We start from the raw sequence: 10332 nt of genomic DNA on the forward strand, positions 1-10332 counted from the left end.
TATTCAAACAAAAAATGTCAACTACATGAATAGGCCGAACTCGAGGCTGGGAAAAGACCTCCTTTCCCAATAGATCAAACGGGAAAACGCCAAAGGCTTTTCAACATTTATGGAGAGGAAGTCTTTCTAACAGAACAAGAGGGCACTGACAAAGTTAACATGACTAATTCAACAGAAGATCAAAGCCAGGAGGAATACGTGGATCAAGCAGAACAGTACACAGAAGAGTATGACGAAGACACAGAACAGTGCAATAACACAGAACTGAATTTTATAGGGTCCTCCACACTACCTTATTTCGAATGTAAAATGGGGGATCAAACCATCAAAATTCTCATAGATACAGGCTCTAATAAAAATTACATTAAACCGAACCTATTTAAAGTCGGATCCAAGCGTTTTGGGCAACTCATTCGAGATAGCCAAACGCCGTTTCCTGTCGCTCGAGAGAAGATTATCTCGAGATCCGAACTTAAAGAAAATTTATTTGTAATTTATAGAAGAATAAGAATCCCTAGGTCATATGTCCCCTCCAAGCAATGATGTTCTTGCTGTTCCACACCAGTGAGTCTTACGGCCTCAAAGAACAACGACCAAACTACGAGTCGGTTTTGATACGCCCTGTAAGACATACACACAGAAATGTTTAAATGATTTGTTGATGGTGGGTCCAACAATTCAGGAAAGCTCTTCTTCGGTTTCTTCTTTGGTTTCGGCTAAACAAATTCGGTCTGATAGAGCGAATGAATTGAGTAAGTGGTTTTCAAACCACTTACCACAAAGATGACGTATTTAAATTTTAAATTTATACTTCAGTTATGGGCCAAAGTGTGACTAAGCGGAACATACTTTCGGTGACATCAAAGCTATTCCCTTAACTTATGAAGCCCAATCCTTATTAAAGGAAAAGTCCTGATGCAGGAGCTTTGTCTTAATAAGTTAGATTGGGATGAGTCGATTCCACTGCATTTGGAATCAGCGTGGAACAAAATTCATTCTGTCTTGCTACAGTTAGAAGATATCTCAATATCTCAATTCAAATGCATGCCTTTTCTGACTCATCTATAAGAGCCTATGGAGCCTGCGTCTATATTCGTTGCGAATATGCAGAATGTATTAAAGTCTCATTGTTGACTGAAAAGCCCAAAGTACCGCCACTCAAGTCAAAGACGCTCCCCCGTTTTGAGTTATGTGCCGCTTAACTTCTCGTTGACCTCTGCCGCCAAATCAAGCCTCTTTGTCAAAGTACCGATCGAACGAAGTATATATTGGTCAGATTCAGAAGTTTGTTTTTATTGGATTCCTATTCATGCATCGTCGTTGTCAACATTCGTATCTAATAGAGTTGCTGAGATTCAAGAGTGGTCAGAGGTTAGCACGTGGCGGCATGTACCAACTAAACAGAACCCGTCAGATATTGTGCCAAGAGGTGGAGACGTAATTTCGGGCGGGGCCGAAGTTTATATACACTTGCAGTTAAGTAGCAGCATATAAGTTAACAATAATTACATTACTAAAATGTCAATAGCCGCAACATTGCAATAACCAGCAACTCAGTACACGGGCATCCGCTTAACAATAATTTCCACAGCTTCAACATTACAATAAACCGTAACTCAGCACACGCGCATCCTCTGGAGTTCTTAGGAAAAGAATCACGCCACCGGACTCTGGTGCCGCTCTGCCGACGGCTCTGCCGAAAAGCCTTAGTTAGCTTAGGGTAGAATTGGTCTAAGTTTTTCAGTTTCAAAATTACTATAAAAGAATAAAGTACTATAACTTCCAAACAAAAAGGAAAGTTTTAACTGGCGCCCGAGCAGGGACCGATCAGGCAAAACCGTCATTACGAACGCGAATTCGAATTCGGTCATTTTTACACGATAAGTCAAAACGATCCTGAGTGTAAAAATAATCTCACGTCTCGACAGAGCAAAACGTTTACTAAGAGCGCGTGTAAAATTTGATACGAAGAAACTCACCACCTAAACAGTGGATCGCGAAAAATAATTAAAAAACATTTTAAAGCGCAAGTGTAGCTGCGCAGAGCCAAAGCAAGTTCTGTGCGATCAGTTCGCAGAACACTTCACGTCAGGGTATGGACGCCGGAACCTTAGTAGGACGACCAAAACGGAGAAATTCTGCACCATCGGTGGAGGCTATGGCGATAATATTAGTGTAAGACAGAATAACTAAACTAAACTAAAACAAAAGGGAAAAAAGTTACAAATAAATTAATAAGAACATTAGTGAAAAACAAATTCAAGACGAAAAAAATTTTTATGTAAAGAAAATAATTAAACTTAAAATAAAAAAAACTAAGAACAAAACATAACGTAAAAAATAACAAGCAATAATTGATAAACAGAATTAAACGAATAAGTAAACGCAAGAGGAATTTGCAGTGGTGCAGTGAAATTTGATACCCCAAAAACGCGAAGCAAGCGCGCGGCAGGTTTTTCTCACATCGACATCTCACATAGTGTTCGCTCTTTTTTAAATCGAAAATGTAAATTAGGTAAAAAAGAAAAGAAATTAATAATTGTTTCAAGTAAAAGCGATTCCATCTTTTAGTCTTATTAAACACTATACACATAATCAGTGGTGGAAGGGTAATAACCTAATAATTACACTCAATATTTTTCTCAAATAATTAATAAAATAACAACGCCCTATATTCATAATTTCTTAATGGCAAATAATAGCAATTTAATCAGACCACAAATTTTAGAAACTGTTTCACAGCCTCAAACATCTACAGGTAATAGACAGGTACAGAGAACAGAAAACAGACAACAGGAGTATTTAGCTAATAAAAATATGGAGGATGCTCAGTTAGAAGAACATATTGAGCAGAGAATCAACGAAAAGCTATCAGCAATATTAAATCAATTAAATTTCAGTAATGCAGAAAATATTGGCGACTTAGATCGGGTACCAGATATAGTGAAGTGCATGAAGGAATTTTCGGGAAAGCCCACAGAATTTAGTTCGTGGACAAAAACGGTAGATCGAGTGCTAGAAGCCTACGCGAGCAAAAAAGGCACCCCCAAATGTTTTGCAATTTTTCAGACCGTTCGCAATAAGGTCACTGATCATGCTGATCAAGTCCTAGATTCTTACAACATCCCCTAAACTGGGAAGCAATTGCTAGATGCCTAACATTGCATTTTGCCGATAAACGTGACTTGAATACTCTAGAATATCAACTGACAACAATGATACAACACGGAAATCCGACAGTTGAGGAATTTTACCAAAATATTTACAAGCATCTATCCCTTATTTTGAACAAAGTAAGTTGCATGAATCTGGACACACCGACAGAAATAGTAATGGCCAAATCGTATAGAGACAGGGCTCTAGATACCTTTGTGAGAGGACTACAAGGTGATCTACCACAACAGCAAACCCGACATTCTGGACATAACCAGGCCCAACAAATGTACTATCCACGACCCCAATTTAACCAACAAACTTATTTTAACCAATCTCGACCAATTATAAAACAGTACCAACCCCTCTAGCCCCACCACGCCCAAACTCAGCAAAACCCCAACCCAAGCCCGAACCCATGGATATTGATCGCAGTATTCAAACAAAAAATGTCAACTACATGAATAGGCCGAACTCGAGGCTGGGAAAAGACCTCCTTTCCCAATAGATCAAACGGGAAAACGCCAAAGGCTTTTCAACATTTATGGAGAGGAAGTCTTTCTAACAGAACAAGAGGGCACTGACAAAGTTAACATGACTAATTCAACAGAAGATCAAAGCCAGGAGGAATACGTGGATCAAGCAGAACAGTACACAGAAGAGTATGACGAAGACACAGAACAGTGCAATAACACAGAACTGAATTTTATAGGGTCCTCCACACTACCTTATTTCGAATGTAAAATGGGGGATCAAACCATCAAAATTCTCATAGATACAGGCTCTAATAAAAATTACATTAAACCGAACCTAGTTACTGACCCGAAACCCAATCAGAGGCCCTATAGAGCCATAACTTTAGGCGAAAGCATACCCATCACCCATCATAAGAGGGCCTACTTATTCAAAAGACCTGACCTAACCGTGAAATTTTTCCTGTTACCAACCCTCAAGACCTTCGACGCAATATTGGGCAACGAAAGCCTAAGCGAATTAAACGCAGTCATAGATACAGCACGAGGGATAATGATAGTAAAAAAGACAATTATAGTCAAAATAATAGGAGAAAAGTGTGATTCAGTAAACGTTATTATACCCCGAACAAATCATTTGGCAGAATCACAGAAGACAGAATTCGAAAAACTTTTAAGCAATTACCCGGAAATTTTTTCAAAACCAAATGAAAAACTGACATATGCAACCAAGGTAGAAGCAGAAATAGGAACAACCAATGACAACCCAATTTGGTCAAAATTCTATCAATACCCAATGTCCTTAAAGGATGAAATTGACTAACAAATCAATGAACTCATAGAGGACGGTATTATTTGACCTTCACGTTCCCCATACAACTCACCAGTGTGGATTGTCCCAAAGAAAATAGACGCCTCTGAAAAAAGGAAATTTAAAATGGTCATTGACTATCGAAAGCTTAACAAAGTAACAATAGCAGATAAATAGCCTATCCCTGAGATAAATGAAATTCTAGCACAATTAGGAAATAACAAAATATTCTCTGTCATCGACCTTAAAAGTGGATTCCACCAAATCCCTCTAAAATCATCCGATATAACAAAGATTGCCTTCTCCGTTAACAACGGAAAATATGAGGTGACTTCCCTTCAGTCTCAAAAACGGGCCTGCCATTTTTCAACGGGCACTTGATGATATATTAAGGGAACATATCGGTAAGATATGTTTCACCTACATAGACGACATAACAATTTTCAGCAAAGATTTCAAATCTCATACTAAAAATCTAGAAACCATATTTCAAACTTTGCAAGAAGCCAACATAAAATGTTCATTAGACAAATGCGAGTTTTCCAAAAACCAAGTTGAGTTCCTCGGATTTGTTATATCTGAAAAAGGTATCGAAACTAACCCGAACAAGGTCATGGCAATTGCGAATTATCCCCAACCAACAACGATAAAAGATCTACGGGCGTTTCTTGGACTAGCCAGATATTACCGAAGGTTTATAAGAGATTTTGCTAAGATCGCTAAGCCCCTTAACTCTCTTTTAAGAGGGGAAGACGGACGTGTGTCCAAAAAAGAGTCCAGAAAAAAACTTATTGACTTGAACACAGATGCCATAGAATCCTTTACCAAAATTAAAACCGCTCTTTTATCAGACGAAGTTGTCTTGCATTATCCTAATTTCAAAAAGGAATTTCATTTAACCACGGATGCTTCTAACTATGCCATAGGTGCGGTATGGTCACAAGGAGAGAGACCCATTTCATTCATATCTAGGACCTTGTCAAGAGCCGAAGAGAACTATGCCACCAATGAGAAGGAGATGCTTTAAAATCACTCAGAAACTACTTGTATGGAAAATCAAAGATAAAAATCTTTACAGACCATCAACCTCTGAGTAGTTGGAATGGAAATCCTAGAGTAAAAAGGTGGAAAGCATATCTCGCAGAATACGACTATGAATTATTGTATAAACCAGGGAAAACGAATGTAGTAGCAGATGCGTTATCGAGAAGTGGACCAATTAATTCAGTAACGTCAACACAACATAGCGCAAAAAGCTCAGGTGAACACCTCATCCTTAGTGTGGAAACCCTTATTAATGCATTTAAAAACCAGCTTCTTATAAACAATAGCCAATTAAGCGACTACAAGTTTAGCATTCCATTCCCAACCAAATTCAAATTATCAAATTATACCGAACAGTAAATGTTAGCAATTCTAAAAAAATATTTGAATCCATCCGTCATAAACGGGATTAAAACCACGGCAAATAATATGGGAATAATCCAAAGACTATACTCACAACATTTTAGAAATATTAAAATAAGATTCACAAACTTACAGACAAAGGACCTTAAAACAGATGTTGAGCAAAATGAGGAAATTCTTAAAATTCATAATTCATAAAACAAAGCACAGTTAGCAGATAAATTTTATTTCCCAAGAATGAGACAAAAAATAACTAATCTCATTAAGCAGTACTCTACACTGCTGTTTAGAGCAAAAATGCGATCGCAAACCACCAAACCCAGAACTTAAAGAAACCCCTATCCCACAGTATCCACGTCACATTATTCATATACATATTTACTCAACAGAAAAGAAGTTAGTCTTAACCGCAATAGACAAATTTTCAAAACATTACAAAGCAAATTCAAAGCTTTACAAATTTACAAAGCCCCACCTTATAGAAGTTCTGTAAACGGACAAATAGAAAGATTTCATTCAACACTTTCAGAGATCATGCGTTGTCTCAAAGCTAAACAGGAGTTAAGAACTATCGAGGAACTATTGGACAGATCCATTTATGAATATAATTCCACAGTACATTCTGTGACTGCAAAAAACCTCTTCACATATTTTTTGGGAGAAATATATCTGCCAATCCAGAAACCTATGAAAAATCAAGGCAGGATAACTTTGACAAAATTAAGCAGAAACAAGAATTAGATTTAAAAAATCACAACAAAGACCGAGAGACAGTTCAAAATTATCAGCCAGGACAAGAAATTTTTATCAAACGAAATGTAAGATTAGGAACTAAACTCTCACCAAGATATGCTATAGAAATAGTCAAAGAACATAAGGGCACAACAATTCTAACCGAATCTGGGAAAATAGTTCACAAAAGTAATATAAAAACACAATAACCCCTTTTTACAGATTACTGATGCTGCATTTGAGACCAGCAAATGGGTTTATGGAGATAACAAACTTCACCGCCGCACAGACAATAACTATCTTTAAGGGTATAGAGAAAGTGCAAGTTTTCACAACTACAATAGTCCATGTAATAGACCTAAAGCAGATAGAATCCACCCTCAATAAATTACACGATTACACAAATAATGATCTAAAAACAAATACTCTATATAACACCTTGAAACACGAAATAGAACTTGCTCTCACAAATTTCAATGCGATAATCTCATCATTTGGGCGTAGGAAAACTAGATCCATAAACTGGATTGGATCGGCCTGGAAGTATGTGGCCGGTACCTCCGCCATTAGTTTTCAGAATCAGGTAAGATTGATAAAGGAAGAAATTATAAATATTAGATACGCAATATAATGGGCAAGAGTAAATATAATAAATTAAATACTCCTAAATGAAGAATAATTTGAAAAAATAAGTCAAAATTTTAACCTACCACCACTAACAATAAAAGAATCATTGTAGTTTTCTGACGTGTCCATATTGCATAATAAAACTGTACTGCTCTACTTTGTTAAAATCCCTATACTCGAATCAATAGATTATGAAAATATTATAATAAAGCCGGTCAAGAAAAATAATACCGTAATCCATATGAAAAACAACGAATATATCAAATTTAAAAATCTATTTTATGAAATACCAAATACATGCAAAAAATTCCTAAATATAAAAATATGTAATAAGAATCAAATTGTTAATTTAACTACAACTAATTGTATTCCTAAATTAGCTAGGGGTATTAGGGCACACTGTAACTTCAGCAACGCGGACAACATATAAGAAGTAGAAGACGTCGGCAATGGCATTATTATACTCAACGATTTTAATGGCAACATAACTTGGAACAATAACGAAACATGTCTTAAAGGCACTTATTTAATTCATTTATCCAACGACACAATTCTGATCCACAGGCAACCATTTAGTAACCTTGAAAACACTATAACCAAGATCGGAACCCCTATTATACAGATGACACCAACAGAGGAACAACGCCTCAAGATTTTGTCTCTAAAAGCTATAGAGGCATTACATATAGACAACATAGGCCGAGTACAAAATCTCCTCAAGCAAGCCAACCTAAACACAATTAGCCTGGTTACTCTCTTTTCTTTGGTTATATTATTAGATATAGCGGATCGTACATAGTTGGCCGATCCTTTTGAAATTTGGCATATCGAATTATTTTGCCCAAAGAGAAATCCACTAAAACTCCCATCCTTCTAACTTGAAAAACAACGAAGTTATGGCATTTCCGATCAATCAGTTATATGGCAGCTATAGGATATAGTCGACCGATCCCGGTCGTTCCGACTTATATACAGCCTGCAAAGGAAAGAAGGGTGTGTGCAAAGTTTCAACTCGATAGCTTTAAAACTGAGAGACTAGTTTGCGTAGAAACGTACAGACGGACAGACGGACTTGCTCATATCAACTCAGGAGGTGATCCTGATCAAGAATATATATACTTTATAGGGTCGGAGATGTCTCCTTCACTGCGTTGCACACTTTTGACCAAAATTATAATACCCTCTGCAAGGGTATAATGACAGTCTGGTACTCCATCCAGCAAGGAGAGATCTACCTCAAATAAAGTTCAACGATCTCCCATATTTCTGATAATTTGCTTGAAAACAAGCAAAAATTTAGACGGGAAGAGCTAACAATAATTACATTAGTAAAATGGCAATAGCCGCAACATTTCAATAACTCAGCACACGGGCATCCGCTTAACAATAATTTCAACAACTTCAACATTACAATAAACCGTAACTCAGCACACGCGCATCCTCTGGAGTTCTTAGCAAAACAATCACGCCACCGGACTCTGGTTCAGCTCTGCCGACGGCTCTGCCGAAAAGCCTTAGTTAGCTCAGGGTAGAATTTGTTTAAGATTTTCAGTTTCAAAATTACCATAAAAGAATAAAGTACTATACCTTCCAAACAAAAAGGAAAGTTTTAACTTATATATTATATATATATATCTGACATTTCCCATCAATCAGTTATATGGCAGCTATAGGATATAGTCGACCGATCCCGGCCGTTCCGACTTATATACTGCTTGCAAACAAAAGAAGGATGTGTGCAAAGTTTCAACTCGATAACTTTAAAACTAAGAGATTAGTTTGCGTAGAAACAGACAGACAGACGGACATGCTCATATCGACTCAGGAGATTCCTCCGGCGATCCGTATGGAGCAACACACGGAAGTCAAGGGGATTCCTACCAACGGTCCGTTCACGGGAGCCACATTCGGAGGTAGACGTATCGGGCCGTTCCACGGCAGCAACATTCAGCGGCGATTACGTGTAGATAGCTCCTACGACGTCTGTTCACGGGAACCACATTCGGCGGTTGACGTATCGTTGCTGCTGGCGACCCGTTTAACTGCAGCATCACTCAGCGGCGATTTACGTATCGGGGGTCCTACGACGGTCCGTTCCACGGGAGCACACCCGAAGTAGGTTGGTTTTAAGTGCCGTAACTTCACACTGAGTAACGAGACGATTCTGTTTTCGCAACTATCCTTATTATGGACCAGCTGATCTTTTATAAGATCAGAGAATTGCTCCGACTAGCGCCCGTGGCGATCAAATGTAAATCTATTTTTTCAAACAAAGCAGAAATTACGGAATGCTGTACTAGAAAAACTACGCTCATGATCTAAGATCAGACGAGAAGTGACGCCGAACAATGATATTAGCTCTCTGTATCCAGCCTTACTGATATATTCCTTCTGATCATTTTTACCACTAAGCTTCCCTGTATGGACTGTTTGCAACGGGATGTCAATCTTCGGTATAGGGTACAGCCCACCTCCCGTCCAACCGACCGAGGGACGCTGCCGCATAATGGCTCGAATCGCGGGAATAGATCTAAGACAGTTTAAGACATTTAGTATATGGGATTTAAGATTGTTTGTGGATCAAAATGACCCTGAACGGATCGTGTTGAACATATGTCGAACTACAATGGCTGAGGAGACTGGCTGTCTACATTTTCATAAATAAAATTATATAGAAACATGTTACATAGCATCGTTGAATTTGCATCCCAATTAAGTCCCTTAAGGGCAAAAGTCAGGAAGTATTTTTACACTTATTATATGTGATCTCGGTGTCCGCCATCTGTTAATAAAACCAAGCACACCCATAGCATTATTAACCATGGTTAATATATGGTCGGTAAATTTAAGATCCTAAGTTAATCGTTCTAAGGCGTTCCCATATCCTGGTGAGGACTAGATCGATAAAATGACATAAGCTTACATTTCAATCCATCCATGAAATTTATCCAAATCGGCTTGAAGTCTAGATTGGGTGCTAGTAAAGGGGGCTTGACCTTAAGAAGATCCGATAACACACCACTTTGATCGAATGATAGGCAAAATATAAGGTTGGCTGATTGGATATTATAAGTGTAAGCCTGAGCTGAACTGCTGCTAGATGAATACGTAATTTGAAAAAACTGTGCA

Source organism: Drosophila ananassae (genome assembly GCF_017639315.1).
Source record: "Drosophila ananassae strain 14024-0371.13 chromosome 4 unlocalized genomic scaffold, ASM1763931v2 tig00000061, whole genome shotgun sequence".
NCBI lineage: Eukaryota > Metazoa > Arthropoda > Insecta > Diptera > Drosophilidae > Drosophila > Drosophila ananassae.